General features: G+C 48.4%; 1 pseudogene; it reads left to right on the forward strand.

Moving 5' to 3' along the window:
* Positions 1 to 260: 260 nt before the first annotated feature.
* Positions 261 to 11455, forward strand: LOC102276958 (protein lin-28 homolog A pseudogene; annotated as a pseudogene).
* The last annotated feature ends 7255 nt before the right edge of the window (positions 11456 to 18710 follow it).

Genomic DNA, 18710 nt, shown 5'->3' on the forward strand with positions numbered 1-18710 from the left:
GGTAACCATAAACAAAACAAAAACAACCTATGGACTGAAAGAAAATATTTGCAAACAATGCAGCTGATAAGGGCTTATTTCCAAAATATACAAACAGCTCAACAACAACCAAAATATAAACCAAATAACCAATCAAAAAGTGGGCAGAGCTGGGGAAGATGTAGCTGCCTCTTCCCCGGGCCACCCCTTTGCCTCTAGACTTCTCTGGGGCCAGCAGCCACCGGAGAAGGGGCCCGGGATCGCCGGCTCAGCTGACTACCATGGGCTCTGTGTCAAACCAGCAGTTTGCAGGTGGCTGCACCAAAGCGCTGGAGAAGACACCAGAGGACGAGGCCAGCGCAGCTGAGGAGCTGCAGCTGCTGGCATCTGTAAGTGGTTCAACGTGCACATGGGGTTTGGCTTCCTGTCCATGACCGCTCGCACAGGGGTCGCACTCGACCCCCCGGTGGATGTCTTTGTGCACCAGAGTAAGCTGTACATGGAGGGCTTCCGGAGCCTGAAGCGGGGTGAGGCCGTGGAGTTCACCTTTAAGAAGTCCACCAAGGGCCTGGAATCTATCCGAGTCACCGGCCCTGGTTGGGTGTTCTGTATTGGGAGTGAAAGGCGGCCCAAAGGGAAGAATATGCAGAAACACAGATCAAAGGGAGACAGGTGCTACAACTGTGGAGGTCTAGACCATCACGCCAAGGAATGCAAACTGCCACCCCAGCCCAAGAAGTGCCACTTCTGCCAGAGCATCAGCCACGTGGTAGCCTCGTGCCCACTGAAGGCCCAGCAAGCTCCCAGCTCCCAGGGAAAGCCAGCCTACTTTCCGGAGGAGGAAGAAGAGATCCATAGCTCTGTCATGCTCCCACAGGCCCAGAATCAAGTCACAGTAGGTGGGGGCTATCCTTTTGTGATCAGAAAATTTTGAGGAGCAGGCATCAATCGGCAGAGTGGAAAAAGTGGGGACAGGGTGGGTAGGGAGCAGCTGGCACTGCCATATATCTGAGGCTAGAGTCCACAGAATCACCTCTTCTTCCCTCTTGGTGGGAAGAAGGGGTGAGGCAAAGAAACTCCAATCAGCCCTATCCAAATGCACATGAGGGCTTTGGGGGTTAACCTTCCCTTCATGCTTTACCTGAGTCTCCAACTCCAGAATCTCCAGCTTTTGAAAGTGGCCTGGGTAGGGAAGTTGTTTGACTCTTAAAGAAGAATGTGGAATAATATTTCCCATATCCGAGTGTAAAGATTAAGAAGAGAACAGATTGATGGACCCAACCCGCAAACCACTACATTCTGTGGGAGGAAACATCTCAGGGGGGTGGCAGGGTTTTCCTCATTTTCTCTCCTCATAACCCCATCTTGGGACAGAATGCTGAGAAATGTCTCAAGAAGTGGGTTGTGATGACAGGCAAAGGGGGTGATCGAGGGAACAGCCACAGACCTGCCGCTTCTAAGCTCATTCTCACCCCAACCTGGGCCAACACAATATTATTTATTTGCTGCCTTTGCTGACTGTACCTTGGGTCCCACTTTCTCCAGGATGTCAACTGCACTAGCTGTGTGCGAATGATGTATCTTGTGCATTTCAACTTTTTTTTTCCCGTAATATAAATATTCTGGTTTTGTATTTTGTGTATTTTAATCTAAGGCCCTCATTCCTGCACTGTGTTCTCAGGTTCATGAGTAATCTCAGGGATAAGTAGGCAGCAGCTCCGGGTCTGCATGGCAGGAATGCTTTTTGTTGCTGCACCACCAGAGAGAACAACTATTTGGAGTACTCTTGCCTGGAAAATCCCATGGACAGAGGAGCCTGGTGGGCTGCAGTCCATGGGGTCTCTAAGAGTCAGACACGACTGAGCGACTTCACTGTCACTTTTTCACTTTCATGCATTGGAGAAGGAAATGGCAACCCACTCCAGTGTTCTTGCCTGGAGAATCCCAGGGACGGGGAATCCAGGGGGCTGCTGTCTATGGGATCGCACAGAGTCAGACACGACTGAAGCAACTTAGCAGCAGCAGCAGCAGCCTATTGAACTACCTTATTTTTGCCAATTAGAGGTGGCTCTTCTGCTATAGTGTCCTCTTGAAACCCCTCCATCTTTAGCGTTTCATGAGAGACTAGGTTTTAACTGGGTTGCCCTATGACTTGGGTCTCCTTCCTACTGAAAGATTGGAAATTGGTCTGAACAGGAAAACATGGTGCAGAGAGGTTAGGAGAGGCTGGGTCAGGTAAGAAGTGCAGGGAGGGGAAGCCAAGATTAGGCAAAGGTCATCTATATGTGTGATAAAGGATTCCTGTTCCAGATCAATAATCCCAGGGCACAAGACTCGCTTTATATACCAGATCCATCCTTCACCTGACTGGGCTAGGCCGACCCTGCACAACAGGGTGTAAGTGTGTGTTTTTATAAGAAATGGAAGTTGGTAAGGAGAGGTTTTTAAGAACAATGCCTCTGTACCCATCTTGAGCTGCCCAGGGATGGATATGTGAAGCAAGGACAAGATCTTTAACGATTCTGGGGTTTTCCTCCTTGGCTTCCAGAGGGACCATCAGCAATGGCTTCTTTTGGTTCCCAGAGCCAGGGTCCTGCCCTGCTGAAGCAGTGATTAGTATCATGGCAGCTAAAGGAGCAAGTGGAGGGGGGTTCATTTACATGCTGTGAGATCACTGCAGACCTACCTCACTGTGTTGTCATGGGGCAAATGCAATAGAACGCATTGGGTGATGCGTGTCTGATCCCTACCTCCCCCAACTGCTGCCCCTTCTAGTTATTATATCTGTCTGGGCTTTGTAGGACTTCACAAGTAGCTGATTTGGTGACTTCTAGGTGGCCTAGTTTGTGTAAATATAATGTGTCGGTCTTCTCCATATTCTTTTGGGGTTTTATTGTTTACAAACTTCTTTTTATATTGAGAAAAATAGCCAAAGCATCTTTGACAAAATGTTCTGCACCAGGCAAAAAGAAACATAAGCTTGGGGGCCCCATTTCTTGAAGCAGGATCATCTTGAATCGCACTTTCTTTTGTGTTCCCCTTCCTTTATTTCCTATTTCAAACAAGATCTGTCCTAAAAACTAAATTTCTACCCCCTCCTCTTTCCACCTTTGTGCCTCCCAAAATAGACCATATAACTATATGTTAAATTTGTGGGGTATCTGCAATTAAATGATTTGTGCAAAAATCCTGAAGAAGCTAAGATCTCTCCATCCCTTGTTCCCAATCTTGAGTCATGTCCATTCCTTGATTTGATTCATGCTAGGACTGCTATATTTGGATGGATTAAGACCAACTTTAATTTATAATCCAAGGGTAGAGAGGAGCAATAAAGAGGGCTTTCTATGTAGAAGATGGGCTGGGAGACCACGAAAGGAAAGATGAATATATATCCAAGTCACTCAGGAACGATTATGCGGGTGCAAGAAACTTACGTCAAAGTAGACACAACATTGTTTAATAGCAGATGGGCGAATGTAACTCCATGTTTACTGCTAGAAACCAAAGCTTTGTATGAAATCTTGAATTTATAGGGAGGGAGGGTAGAAAAGTATGTACCCATCTGTTCTTTCCCTCATCCCTTCTCATTCCTGAACTGCAGGAGACATAGCCCCCTGGACCTTGGCGACCCCATCTGGGCAGTGTTCATTTGACGGCTGGTTTTGCTGTGCCAGGTACTTCCCTTCCCATTTGCTATCATTTTGTAACATATTTGCTGACCCTTTTCCCTTCCCTTTCTTTTCCTTGGGAATATACAATGAATAAAACCTTATTGGTACTGAAACTGCAAAACAAACAAACAAAAAAAAGTGGGCAGAAGACCTAAATAAACATTTCTCCAAAAAAGACATACAGGTGGCCAACAGGCATATGAAAAGATCCTCAACATCACTGATTATTAGAGAAATGCAAATCACCACTACAGTGAGGTACCACCTCACACTAGTCAGAATGACCATCGTTAAAAAGTCTACAAATAACAAAGGCTGGAGAGGGTGTGGAGAAAGGGAATCCTCCGACACTGTTTGTGGGAATATAAACTGGTGTGGCCACTATAGGAAATAGTAAGAATGTTCCTCATAAAACTAAAGATAGGATTAACATAGGAAGAGCAAATCCCACTCCTGGGCATGTATCTGAACAAAACTATAATTTGAAAAGATATATGCACTCCTGTTTTCATAGCAGCACTATTTACAGTAATCAAGACATGGATACAACCTAAATGTTCGTTGACAGATGAATGGATAAAGAAGATGTGATACATATATACAATGGACTACCACTCAACCATCAAAAAGAATGAAACAATGCCATTTGCAGCAACATGGATGGATCTAGAGATTATCATACTAAGTACTCTAAGTCAGAAAGAGAAAGACTAATTTCATATGATATCACTTAAATGTGGGATTTAAAATATGACATACATTAACTTATGAAACGTAAACAGAAATAGACTCACAGACATGGAAAACAAACTTACCGTTACCAAAGAGGAAAAAGGGTGGGGAAGAGATAAATTGGGAGTTTGGGATTAGCAGATATAACCTGCTGCAGCTGCTGCTAAGTTGCTTCAGTTGTGTCCGACTCTGTGTGACCCCATAGATAGCAGCCCATCAGGCTCCCCTGTCCCTGGGATTCTCCAGGCAAGAACACTGGAGTGGGTTGCCATTTCCTTCTCCAATGCATGAAAGTGAAAAGTGAAAGTGAAGTCACTCAGTAAGTGTCCGACTCTTTGTGACCCCATGGACTGCAGCCTACCAGGCTCAGATACAAACTACTATATCTAAAATAAACAACAGGGCTTCCCTGGTGGCTCAATGAAAAAGAATCCACCTGTCAATGCAGGAAGCACAGATTCAATCCCTGGTCCAGGAAGATCCCATATGCAGTAGAGCAACTAAGCCTGTGTGCTGCAACTATCCAACCTGTCCTCAAGAGCCCAGGAACCACAACTACTGAGGCTCACACACCTAGAGTCTGTGCTCCACAGTAACAGAAGACACGGCAAAGACACGCCCGCGCAACACCATGAAGAGTAGCCAGTGCTCGCCGCAACGACAGAAAAGCCCCCGCAGCAACGAAGACCCAGCACAGCCATAGAATAAATAAATAAATTCAATATCCTATAATAAACCATAATGGAAAAGAACATGGAAAACAATATCTATATTAGGCTTCCCTGGAGGTGCTAGTGGAACACACCTACCAATGCAGGAGACATGAGATGAGAGTTTGATCCCTGGGTCAGGAAGATCCTCTGGAGGAGGAAATGGCAACCCACTCCAATATTCTTGCCTGGAGAATCCCATGGACAAAGACGCCTGGTGGGTTACAGTCCCTGGGGTTGCAAAAAGTTGGACACGACTGAGCGCGCGTGTGTGCGCGTTTACACACACACACACACACACCCCTGAATCAGTTATATACATCTGAATCACCTTGTATTAGTAGTTTCACCAGAAACTAAAGAAAGTGAAGTGAAAGTTGCTCAGTTGTGTCCGACTCTTTGCCACCCCATGGACTATATAGTCCAAGGAACTCTCCAGGCCAGAATACTGGAGTGGGTAACCTTTCCATTCTCCAGGGGATCCTTCCAATCCAGGGACTGAACCCAGGTCTCCCGCATCGCAGGAAGATTCTTTACCAGCTGAGCCACAAGAGAAACCCAAGAATACTGGAGTGGGTAGCCTATCCCTTCTCCAGCGGATCTTCCCAACCCAGGAATTGAGCCGGGGTCTCCTGCATTGCAGGCAGATTCTTTACCAACTGAGCCATCAGGGAAGCCCTGATATTAATAGTTTCACTAGAAACTAAAACAACATTGTAAATCAATTATACTTCAATAAGATTAAGTTACAAAACCAATCCAGGAACTTGTACTGATTTACAAAACAAACAATGACTCCTGAAAAAAAAATAAAACTCAGACCTTCTGAATAAAGTTAAATCTCCTCTTTGCTGCTGTCTATTAATACAACCCCAGAGGGGGCACAGTTGTAAGCTGGTGTGGATACCTGTAGACTATTTGTGTGTCTATGCACATACATTTGTTCCTACAGAAATAATGTTTTCATGCTGGTGTGTGTGTACCCAGCTACATGACTTTCTCGTCCCACGTGCCGAACCAGAGTATGGCAAGAATGAAGGGAGGACAATCTATCCTGCCGTAGATGGTTTTCTTGACCATCCTGATAAAGAATGAGAAATGGTAGCACTGGAGTATCAATAAAAATAATGTGGACACTGACTTACGTTGCAGTGAACCACTCCACAACACTGACACAGGTGCCGTTTTCCCCTCCTGGGACATGCATTGGGATATTGAGAAGGACACCGGGGGCCCTGGGATCACAGGCCCCTGACGGTCCCTCCCACCTCCTTCCCCACTGTGGCTCAGGCTATTGTGGGCCAGGACCCAAGTCTTACTCTTCCCTGTAGTGGTACCTACACAGGCCTGGTGTACCCGGTAGATGCCCAATGAATGCCTGTCAAAGGCATGGAATAAATCCAAGGAGAGCCATGGTAGAACAAGCAGCCTCCAGCCAGTGGCACCAGCTGGGACCCCAGTGCACCCGAACAAGGACATCTGATAATAGAGAGTCTGTCTATAAAGGTGGGGGAGGGCAGAGAGCAGTGAGCAGTGACGTCTTGAGGTATGAAGGGACAAGGGGAGGGTGTGGCCGTTGCCCTGGAGACGGGGCTTGACAGAAGCCAGGCATTTAGTAGAGGATGTGGCCACCCAGTGCAACCTGGCAGTGGAGGAATAGGGAGAAGAAATGCTCCCAGGTCCCTCTTTGCGATTTGTCGGTGCCTCCTGACGTCTGAGCCCAGCAGGAGCCAGAGGTCAGAGAGCCTGCCGCCGGACAGAGCTACGTGGACAGCATTAGGCCTGCCACCTCCTTGGAGCCATTTGTTGGTGTGAGAGGGGAGAAGAAGGCAGCAGCAGGAGCATGCCCTTCAGGGCTTACACCTGTGGCCCGAGCCTGAGTGACATCAGAGCCTCAGGAGTTCCCTACCTGCCCACCAGCCCCACCACACTCCAGCAGCAGTGGGGGATGGACTGCACACCTGGGCACTCGGGGGGAAAACCGAAGCATACTCCTGTTCCTTTGCAGCCGGTGACATCAGTCGGTGACCTCACCAGGCTTGTCCTGCACGTAGAGGGCGTCAGAAGTTCAAATACCTCATCAGGGAGGTGGGGGGAGGGATGGCGTCAGCCGTAAGGGCTGTGCCAGGAATGCTCCTGCTGGTTTTGGGAGGGGCCCCGCTTGTGCAGCTGTCTGGGGTTGTGACCCCAGCTCTGAGCAGGAAAGGTCTGTTCACAGCTGGGCTACTTCCGAGCGTGTGTGACTGGTGCTGCGGGGTGGGTGCCTGGCCCCGGCCCGTGGGACTGTGTGAAACTGCAGGTAAAATGCATCCAGGTCTCCACTGGGCTGGAGGTCAGTGCCTACCTGTCTTCTGCAGCCCAGCGCCTCCCCTCCACCGGCAGCCCATTCTCTTCTTCTGCTGCCCCAGCCTCTCCCCACCTCTCACATAGGCGTCTCCAGAAGAAGAGTCCAGACCCACTCAGAAGCTGCCTCAGAATACAGCACAGAGCAAGTGTAAGGGAGGGAAGGAGATAGTCGGCTGCACCCGCCGGGCTTGAAGTCTGCTGTGTGTCCTTCCACATCCCCTTGAGAACTGCAGGGCTGAGGTCTGGGAAGTTGGGTGTGGTGGCTTCCCAGCCCCTGCCACCATGCCAGTCTTCACACCTCACATCCTTGCACACCGGGCCTTCACTGTCTCCTCCTGCTCACCAGCTGCCCGCAGCACCCTGCTGTCCAGTGAAGTTAGCCCCACGGCCCCACCTCCCCCTAGCAATCCACAGCTTCCCCAGCTTTCCCAGGGCCCCTCCTGAGCTGTCACCTTGGCCCTCGCTTCCCTTTGCCTCAGGAATCTCACCGGTCCCCTCTATGCTTCCTGTAGAGAGAGGCCAGGTCACTGTCCAGGGTGGCACTGCTCTCTGGGAGGTTCCCATGTCGGGGCCAGCAGGGAATGACCGTGGAGGGCACCCAGCCCTGCACTCAGGCCCAGAGAGCCCTGCCCGGAGCACGCGGTTCTGAGCAGAAACCCGAGAGACCGAAGGGAGCAGACCCCCAAAAAGCTGTTCAGGTGCCTGAAAGGAAGGAAGCTGGCAAGGCTCCAGCAGGACAACCTTCTGCTGCTTCTCCCTCCTGGAAAAGGCGAGCCATGACGGGAAAGAAAGGGAACAGCAGGGATGAGGCCTCAGCCAGGGCCTGCCCGGCCTGTGCTCTGCAGAAACCGGAGGAGCCTGAGTCCCACCCCAGTTTGCAGCCTCCAGGCCTTCTGTGTCCTACTTCCTTCCTCAGAGGTACCTGGCCCACCAAGAGGAGGAACCATGCAGCTACCAGCTGTCACCCAGCGAGGATCCCACCCTGGCTACTAGCCACCCCCCTCCTCAGCATCCCCAGGGACAGGTTCTGAGCTCTCCCCCAACTCCGCCCACCCTCCAACAGCCCCAGAATGACAGCCCCTGGGGTCGGCAGTTAACGGGAGTGCGTCCTTAACCCTAACCCACAAAGTCCTTTTCTCACGTGCACTGGAAAAGGCCGCACCCCACCTCCCCTCCACTCACTGCCAATCTTGCTTCTGAATTTTTAATGCAGGTTCACCAGATAAAAGGCTCTGAGAGATTCTGCAGCAAATAAACATGCAACATTTCCCACATCTATCTGATCATGAAGTCCTTTCGCATTTTGAGAAGAGCTAACTAAAGTACAGGGCCGATCACTTCTTCCTTCAACACTCGAGTGTCTCCTTGGACCTGTCCTTTCAGTCACAGATAGGCACCCTGTTGGCCTTCATCATTCCTGCTTGCCTCCAGGACACGGGTCCTTTGCTTCACCTGCCCTCTGGGCCACCCCGAACCCGGCCCTGATCTCTCAGCCTGGGCTCATCTCCCTCTGCACACTCCGCACAGCCTGGTACTCACACACTCTCTATACACAGCATATGTTGTAGGCCTCCTCGCCCTCTTCCAGCGCTTCTCCAGCCCAGACTGCCCTCTCCCATCTCTTCTTCAATCCCTTCAATTGTAACGCATCATCAAAGTCTCAAATGCTGCCCCTTCCAAGGAGCCTTTCCTGATTTCTGTCAGGATGACTTACTCCAGATGGATACTGTTTCTTGATTCTTCCCTTCCTGTTTCAGCCAAGTGCTCTCCATCTCCTGCAAAGAGCAATCCTTGTGGGAGAGCACCAGATCTGATCTGGCTCAGTGTCCCTCCCCAACTCCATCTGCCAGGACCTTGCACAAGACTGTTTCAATAATACTATGAAAGTGAAAGTGAAACTGTTGGTAGCTCAGTTGTATCCAACTCTTTGCGACCCCATGGACTGTAGCCTACCAGGTTCCTCTGTCCATGGAATTCTCCAGGCAAGAATACTGGAGTGGTTTGCCATTCCCTTCTCCAGGAGATCTTCCTGACCCAGGGATCGAACCTGGGGCTCCTGCATTGCAGGAAGATACTTAACCGTCTGAGCCACTGTAGTTTTGCCAATAAAATTATACCAAGCAATAATACACCAGTAGTAATAGACCAAGCAATATGTAGATGTTATTGGAATCACTTCTCACACCTCTCTGCTTCGTCCCTGGGAAGAGCAAGAGGCCAGGTTGTTCCTTTCATGGGCACTCTGGGATTACAGCATCATGTGCAAGCCATGAGAAGTCGTATATATAAGAATAACACATCTTACTAAGACTGAGGTGGGGGCTCCTTTGAAGCACGCACATAGTGAAGTATGGAGTCAGCCCCAAGATGAGCTATCATCTAAGGCACCCCTGAGGCCTGGGACCTTGAGGACCAGCACAGCGTGCTCTGTCCATGCAGGTAGGTATGGGGAGGAAGTGTTGGGGAGATGAGGAAGAAATGAGGCAAATAGGAATGGGAAAGAAGTAAAAGACAATAAAGAAGCCCAAAGAGGGGAGAGGAAGGGTCGCCAAGGAATCCTGGTGTGTCCTCTGTTTTTTTTTTTTATTTAATCTTGGCTGTGCTGGGTCTCTGCTGCTGTGCAGACCTTTCTCTAGTTGCAGAGAGTGGGGGCCACCCTCTAGCTGCTTCTCATTGCAGTGGCTTCTCTTGTTTTGGCGCACAGGCTCTAGGGCACTCAGGCTTCAGTAGTTGCAGCTCCCAGGATCTAGCGCACAGGCTCAATACTTGTGGCACACAGGCTTAGTTGCTCTGTGGCATGTGGAATCTTACCAGATCAGGGATTGAACCCATGTCTCCTCAATCTTTACCACTGAGTCACCAGGGAAGCCCTGTCCTCTGGTCTTGTCAGACATTTGGGGGACAATCAGGAGAGTGCTGGAACAATATAGCACATCCTGCCTCACGTCTCTCTGCTGGTGCTGCTCTGGGGAAGCTTCGCGGGGTAATGTGTGCCACCTTGAGAAGGACAGTGGTGCAGGGCCAGGTCCCTGGAGTGAGTGGTGAGGACAAGGTGGGCTAGTGCCAAAAGTGGGGACAGGCCCCCTGCCACACCCTGGGCTGGCATGGGTCGCCTGGGTGCACGTGCCTTCTGCAGGGGACTGAGAAGTGATGGAGGAAGAGACGGCAGGGGAGAAGGCTCTGCCTCTACCACGTCCCTACTGGGGCCTTAGGCCCCCGCTGGTCCTCCCAGCACAGCTGTGTGCACGGACCCTCCCCTTTCCTGGGTGCACCTTTCTGAAAATGAACTTCTGAGCCCAGAGGTCATCCCAGGCCCTGCTCCTCAGCCTGTGTCCTTGAAGCAGCCATATCCTATGACCTTCTCGGTCATATGACAGGCTCCTTGATGTGCGATCCCGTCTTAGGTACCTTGGTTCTCTCTCCCCTCCCCTTAAACACACCCATATAAGTTGTCCCTAAACCTGAAGGGATGCCAGTGCTCAGCAAGGAATGAATAAAGCAAATGAAATCAGGCCACTGGGCTCAGCACTCTCTGGGTCTTAACTGATAATACTCTGATCATGGGAAACCGTCATCAAATATTTGCACTGGCATCTCCACTTTAGGTCATCTGTCATTAGAACCGGAGTTGGACAGGAACCCAAGACCCTCCTCACTCAATTTGAAGAAACCACAGGGCTCAGTTTACCCCCTCTGCTGGGGGTGGGTTGAGGGAGTGATGGGCGTGGGGTGTGTGTATGTGTGTGTGTGTGTGAAAATCTTGCTTGTTTCAGAGGCTTTGGAGAACAATGCCTGTGCCTGTGAATGCGTGCTGAGAGCTGCCAGCTTCTGTCATGGTCCCATTAGGCATATGGGGATTCTGACCGGAAGTCCCACTCGGGAAAGGCAGCTGTTCCCGTTCGCAGGTGGAGCATCCGCCTGACGTCACCGGAGCTGGAGGCAGACAGGCCCCTGGACAGCAGGGGACGAGGGCGGTGGCCTTCCAACACAGCCACCTGCCACCGCCTGACAGATTGACGCAAGAAAGGTGGAAACGGCCTGTTCCTGGCCTTCTCCGACCAGAGGAGGATTGAGAAATGTGTCTGGCATCGGTGCCGCAGGAGAATACATAAGCAGCCAACTCGCTTACTGGAAAAGAAATGAGCTCATCCGCCAAGCCAGCCTGAATCTTAATAGGAACACCATGCGGTGGGGTGGGAGGGCTGGAAGGGGGTTTTGTCCCAGCCTGGGGTCGGGGGCACGGAGTACTTTCCATCTCAGGCGCTGCCCCAGGAGCAGCAGAGTCCCTTGGAAAGCAGTGATGATTCTGAACACAATAGTCTTGAAGCCAAGAGCCAAAGTGGAGGAGAGAAATGCACCCAAGAAAAACGAGGCTTAAAATGAGAGTGGTCGGCAGGAACCCAGACTGCTGACCTGGCCCATCTGCCACATTTTCAGATGGAAAAGAACCAGGAAAGGTCTGATGACAATGAAGCCCACCAGTGTGCATTGTGGAGAAGGCCTATCACTCTTTCCCCCTCTTTATGCCAATAATATACATTAATCAAAAATAAATAAGCAGGGGGCTGGGGAGGGAAGGATTGGGAGTTTGGGGTTAAAAGACACGAAGTTAGAATGGATAAGCAACAAGGTCCCGCTGTATAGTACGCTAAGGCGCTTCAGTCGTGTCCGACTCTGTGCGACCACATGGACAGCAGCCCACCAGGCTCTTCTGTCCATGGAATTCTCTAGGCAAGAATAGTGGAATGAGTTGCCATTTCCTTCTCCATACTGTATAGTACAGGGAACTATTGTATAATACCCTGTAATAAACTATAATGGAAAATAATATGAACAAGAATATATATATATTACTGAATCACTTTGCTATACAGCAGAAATTAGCACAACCTTGTAAATCAATTATACTTGATTTTTTAAAAACCCCAAATAAATTAAATTTTAAAAAATTAAATATCAAGTTAAATAAATTTTTAAAAATCTCAAGTAAATAAATAAGCATAAAGAAGGGATGAAAACCCCTCATCGTCCCATATGCAGACATGGAGAGTGAGTATATGACACACTGAACCCACTCAGGTCTCTGACGAGCTCCTGGGTCATGAGGAGGCTGCTGGGGGTGTGATGGAGGTGGGTGTGTGAGGGGAGAGGAGGCTGTCAGGGAGAGAGCTGAAGCGACCTGAGCCATGTCCATCCGCTCCTGGGGACCGGGCGTGCATGGTGCTGGTCCCAAGTCCTCAGGACCCAAGATGCACTTGGGATGAATGGCCCAAGTCAGCCTGGGATGCGGTACCAGCCCTTACTTGTTCCCGTGTCCCTACTGCCCTCAGAGCTGGGGGTGGGGGTGGGACAACTCCTGCTGAGCTCTCCCCTGAGGGTGAGGAGGAGGAGGAACTATGCTGCCAGGGCAGGTGGCAAGCCAGTCAGGGACCATAAAACCAGGCCTGGACTAGGACAGAAACAGAGGGACACCCAGGAGTGGTCAGTTGGAGAAATGGATCTGAGGGCGGGTCAAGAGGACCTATCCCTGACAAAGAGGGGAAGGAGAGCATGGTGTCTACGGTGATGGGACATTTTCCTCTGGGTATTACAGGACATAGAAAGAGAAAGTATGGGGGCAGAGGTTAAGAGAATTTAGGACACAGGTGAATCTGGAATGACTTTGGGCTAGCCCAGTGGACACATGTGGTAGAAATTTGGACAAGAGGCTCGGGAAAAGTTGATCACCATGATGGTTAGTTTTAGTGTCAACTAGACTGAGAAAAGGGATGCCCAGAGAGCTGGTAAAACATTATTTCTGGGTGTGTCTGTGAGGATACTTCCTGAAGAGATGGGCATTTAAGTTGGTGAACTGAATAAGGCAGAGGGCCCTCTCCAGTGTGAGTGGGCTTCACACTGAGCATCCAAATAGACAGACATCAAAAAGACAGAGAGAAGATAAATTCATTCTCTGCTTGGGCTGAGATGTCCATCTTCTCCTGCCCTAGCTCACTGGTGCTTCTGGTTTTCAGGCTTTCAGAATCAGATGGGAACTGGCACCACCAGCCCCACCTGATCCTCGGGTCTTCAGGCTGGAATTGAATTTCACCTCTGGCTTACCTGGTTCTTCAGCTTTCAGATGGCAGGTGGTGGGACTTCTCTGCCTCCATAACTCCATAAGCCAATTCCTTCAGTAAATCTGCTCTTATATATCCATCCACCTATATCCGATTGGTTCTGTCTCTCTGGAGAACCCTGACTAGTACAGGCACTTACCCTCCTGAGATCCAGTGGGAACCCATGAGAAAGTTGGTCTAGGAGTCCTTGGACTCAATGCCTGGTGAAGCAGGTAGGGTGGGTGGACACAGCTCAGGGAAAGAGCATCACCAGAGCAAAGAGGGCTGAGCAGAAAGCCCTGACCCTCCGAGGGTTTCTGGACATTCACTGGGCAGATAGAAAAGATGCAAAGAGGAGAAGTTGCAAAAGAGGGTCCAAGAAAGAATACACAGGGAGGTGTTGAAGGAGGAACATTTCCTAAAAATGATCCATTAGGGCTATAAGTGCAGCTTCCTGTTGACCCACAAAGCTACCTCCAAGAATCTGTCCTTCAAAACCACTTACACAAATGCTTGAAAACGCTTACAAAGATATTCATAGTTTTTGTAAGACAGAAAAAATTGGAGGCAACCCCAGTGCATATGGCAGCAGCTGGCATGCTGTAGCACTTCATAAGCCATTCATTTAATGAATGAATAAATTCAATTTCATGAATAGGACTACTGATCACCTAAATTATGGAAGATCAATTCCCTAGGCAACTTCACTACCATGAAAACATTAAGTAGACTTACATTCAAGGGTGTTTATGGTGTCCTGTAAAGTGAAAAAGTCACCAAATGGACTCCTTTCTGAAAATACATATGTGTATATTTGCAAACATACACCTATGTTTTATGGGCTTCCCAGGTGGACCTAGTGGTAAAGAACTCAACTGCCAATACAGGAGTATATAAGAGACATGGGTTTGATCCCTGGGTCAGGAAGATTCCCTGGAGGAGGGCATGGCAACCCACTCCAGTATTCTTGCCTGGGAAATCCCATGGACGGAAGTGCCTGGTGGGCTACAGTCCATGGGGTCACAAAGATTCAGACATGACTGAAGTGACTTGGCATGCCCACACCTGTATATTATACATTATATAGTAACATTTATTTGCAAGGGATTTGTTTAGAAAGTGCTCTCAGGTGAAATTTTTAAGGGACTGAGGGAAGCAGGAAAGGGCAGAGAAATAAGCCAGGGAAGATCCTGGGACCATAGAAAGCCTCACCCAATCCCCAGGGGAGCTCTAGAGCATGAATGGAACCACAGAGCTGCCCCACCTCAAAGAAAGGGGACCAGATTTCTGTTCCTTCATGATGCAGTCATTGATTTCCCAGGTGGGCAGTGGTAAAGAATCCACCTGCCAATGAAGGAGACGCAAGAGATACGTGTTGGATCCCTAGGTTGGGAAGATTCCCTGGAGGAGGACATGGCCACCTACTCCAGTATTCTTGCTTGGAAAATTCTATGGACAGAGGACCCTGGTGGGCTACAGTCCATGGGGTCGCAAAGAGTTGGACATGACTGAGCACACAGCACAAACACATATGATGCAGTCATTGGTTGGGGGCTGTCCCCATGGGACATGCTTTGACCTCCCAGACACTGCTGGGTGAAGCAGATCATTTCTACTAAGGGTGATTCTCCAGAAAAGGTGCAACTCTGAACCATTAGCAGCTAGGATGGGTTTATTGGTCAGATGAACAACATGTAGGCAAGCACTAACAGTATCCAATGTAGATGTGCAAATATGTGTGTGTGTGTGCAGGTGTACAGAGAAAAATCTGGAAGAATATTCTCCAATGTATCAACAGCAGCTACCTCCAGAATTGGAGATGGGTGTTGGAGGAGGGCAATGAGAGAAGAAAGTGTTATATTTCACTTAATATGCTTCTGTCTTAGGTGCATTTTCTTGCATGTAGCATGCATTACATTTGTAATAAAAAAAAAAAAAAAGGAGGTTGGCCAGCAGAGTTAAAAGATGCAGCTAGGCCAGGCTATCTAAAAATGGAGAAGTGCCCTAGTGGGTTCATAAGAACCCTCTGACTGCAAAGTGCTTGGGGATCAGGAATGGGAACACAGGGGGGCCATGAAATAGGACTAGCAGTTTAGCAGAGGATGTTGGAGACCAGAGGGGTGGCCAAGAGCCACACCTCCAAGCCATGCAGGGACCCTCAGCCAGATCAGCCTTTCTGGGGCTGAGTCTCCCTGTCTCTCCTCACTCTCAGCACTCTCTCTGTAATGAATGATTCTTTTCTTTCTCTTGAAATGAATGAACTGATGCTTAAGGAACTGATGCCAAGGGCTGGGATGTTCCTTCCCAGAAGATAAATCATACATATTGTCATGAGGGAGAACAGGAATTTGTCAGGAATTATGGTTCTTGGCCATCTGAGGTTCCTCTTAGAAACTAGAGTGCCAGGGCACCTGGCCCACTCAGAGGTGGTGAGTGGGGAGGAGGTAGTGAGCAGGCTGGCCCAGAGGACACTAGCCCCATGGGCAGCAGAGACCTTGCAGCCAACCCTCTGCCAAGCTTCTCTTGGGCCCTGTAGCCCAGCAACATCCTGGTCCCCATCGAGGGGTGGGAGCCAGGCTGAGAGCCTGACCACCAAATAAGGGTCACAGACAACACAGCAGGAAGTGAAACTCTGAGAGACTCAGCCAGTGTCTGCTGGCTCAAAGCAGGGGCCGTCACTCACTGGTGCCTATCTCAGGGAGTCTGGGCTGCCACAGACCGGGTGGCTTAAAGAATGAACATGTTCTTCCCATAGCTGTGGGGGCTGGGAGGCCACGATCTGGATACCAGCAGGGTCAGATTCTGCTAAGAACACCCTTTCTGGGTTAGTCAGCCACCTTCTCGATGTATCCTCACATGGCAGAGAAAGAAGAGAGGCCTAGCTCTTTGCTGCTTCTTATAAGGGTACTAATCCCATCATCAGGGTTCTACCCTCATAACCTAGTTATCACCAAAGGCCCCAGATCTGAATACCGTTGTATTGCCGTTAAAGTTGCAACATATGAATTTGGGAAGTCATAAACATGCAGCCCATACCTACCGTGATGTCTTCAGGGAAAGACAACCTCATGAAGGTGCCTAGTGAATTTAGAACAACACTTAGTATGATGGTGATGACACTTAAGCGGGTGGTTCTGGCAGGATCTGAAAACATAGAGAGTGCCAAAGAAGGTGTTCTGTTGGAGCAGATGAACCTGTAAATGTGACTGGGCAAAGAAGTCACTCGCTAGGAATCACTGATGATCCCAGAGGGGACAGCCCAGCCCCTGCCTTAGCTCCTCAGAAACCCTCTATGGAATGTTTCTGTACCATGGCGAGCCTGTTTGACAAGCATGAAGTCAAGAGAAAGGAATGGAAATATTAATGATAGATGAATTGACATGATAAAGCAAGTAGGTAGGATAGGTTTAACACTCTAAAATCTCCATGTGCTAAGTTGCTTCAGTTCTGACCAACTCTTTGCAACCCTATGGACTATGGCCCACAAGGCTCCTCTGTCCATGGGATTCTCCAGGCAAGAATACTGGAGTGGGTTGCAGTTCCTTCCTCCAGGGGATCTTTCCAACCCAGGGATAGAACCTGCATCTCCTGCATTGGCAGGCAGGTTCTTTACCACTAGCACCACCTGGGAAGCAAAATCTCCATATGTAGAGCCAGCTTTTCTCTCTGTTGTTAAAGATGATCACAGGATTACACAAAATGATGCTTGGACATATGAGATATGTGGTTAGGGTGTTAGAGACAAGCCACTGTGGGTGACCATGGATCTCAGTTTAACTTGAAAGTTGAAACTTGACCAAAAATGAGATTCAAAATCAGTTGTTTTTTTTTTAAACAAATCTAAATGTATTTGATGTGACTTGACTTTGTTGGTAAGATGTTGAGGACAGTTCTTATTAGCAAAATCTTAATTTCTGGTAGATCTATAAAAAGAGGTATGTCCCCAAATTACAAATGAGAGAATGAGATATAAGGAAAACCTTGGTTAGGTTAAAATGTTTTGAAAAGTAGTAAGATAATATTTATTTGGCAAATACAGAATATATAACAAATTAGTATTATCAGAATGGGGCTGTTCTATCTGAAATTTACAATTGTATTAAGATGATTTTTTTGGATCAAGAATAATTGGTTACATATCATCTCTTTTGGTGTTTGATATGTATTTTAATCTTTTTCCTTCAATAAATGTGGTATAATAAAGAAAATAAAGTATGATGTAAGGCAAGAGCTTAAATTTTATATAATTTATATCTATTGTGAGAAAAGATTGCTTGCTTATCATTAGTGAATTCCTTTGTTTTCTAGGGGAAATAAAAATATATTTATCTTTTTACCTAAGTTTTTCAAATAAAGTACTAAAGTGTTTTTAAAAAAAAAAAAAAATGATGGCTGTGGGTCACACAGCCCCGTAATACCTTGACCAAATCATTTCAGAGTGGAATGTAGAGACCTGGAGTACAAACATGGGAGTAGCATGTGAAAGTAATTTTTACCCCAGATAGATTACAAAAATTATAGGGTAGTGGAAAAAAAAGTGCAGTGCAAGTCGCTCAGTCGTGTCTGACTCTTTGTGACCCCATGGATGATACAGTCCATGGAATTCTCCAGGCCAGAATACTGGAGTGGATAGCCTTTCCCTTCTGCAGGGGATCTTCCCAATCCAGGGGTTGAACCCAGGTCTCCCACACGGCAGGTGGACTCTTTTGCAGCTGAGCCACAAGGGAAGCCCAATGGAAAAAAAGGAATAGACTTTATCCTCAGCAAAAGTAAGACACAGTAATGATCTATGGATTGAAATTATCTGTTGTTGTCTAGTCGCTCAGTCATGTCCTTCACCATCTCCTGGAGCTTGCTCAAACTCATGTCCACTGAGTCAGTGATGCCATCCAACCATCTCATCCTCTGTTGTCCCCTTCTCCTCCTGCCTTCAATCTTTCTCAGCATCAGGGTCTTTTCTAAGGAGTCAGTTCTTCGCATCAGGTGATCAAAATACTGGAGCTTCAGCATCAGTCCTTCCAATGAATATTCAGGGTTAATTTCCTTTAGGATTGACTGGTTTGATCTTGCAGTCCATGGGACTCTCAAAGAGTCTTCTCCAACACCACAGTTTGAAAGCATCAATTCTTCAGCACTCAATCTTCTTTATGGTCCAACTCTGACATCCATACATGAAT

The sequence above is a fragment of the Bos mutus genome, chromosome 28 (genome assembly GCF_027580195.1).
Source record: "Bos mutus isolate GX-2022 chromosome 28, NWIPB_WYAK_1.1, whole genome shotgun sequence".
Classification (NCBI taxonomy): domain Eukaryota; kingdom Metazoa; phylum Chordata; class Mammalia; order Artiodactyla; family Bovidae; genus Bos; species Bos mutus.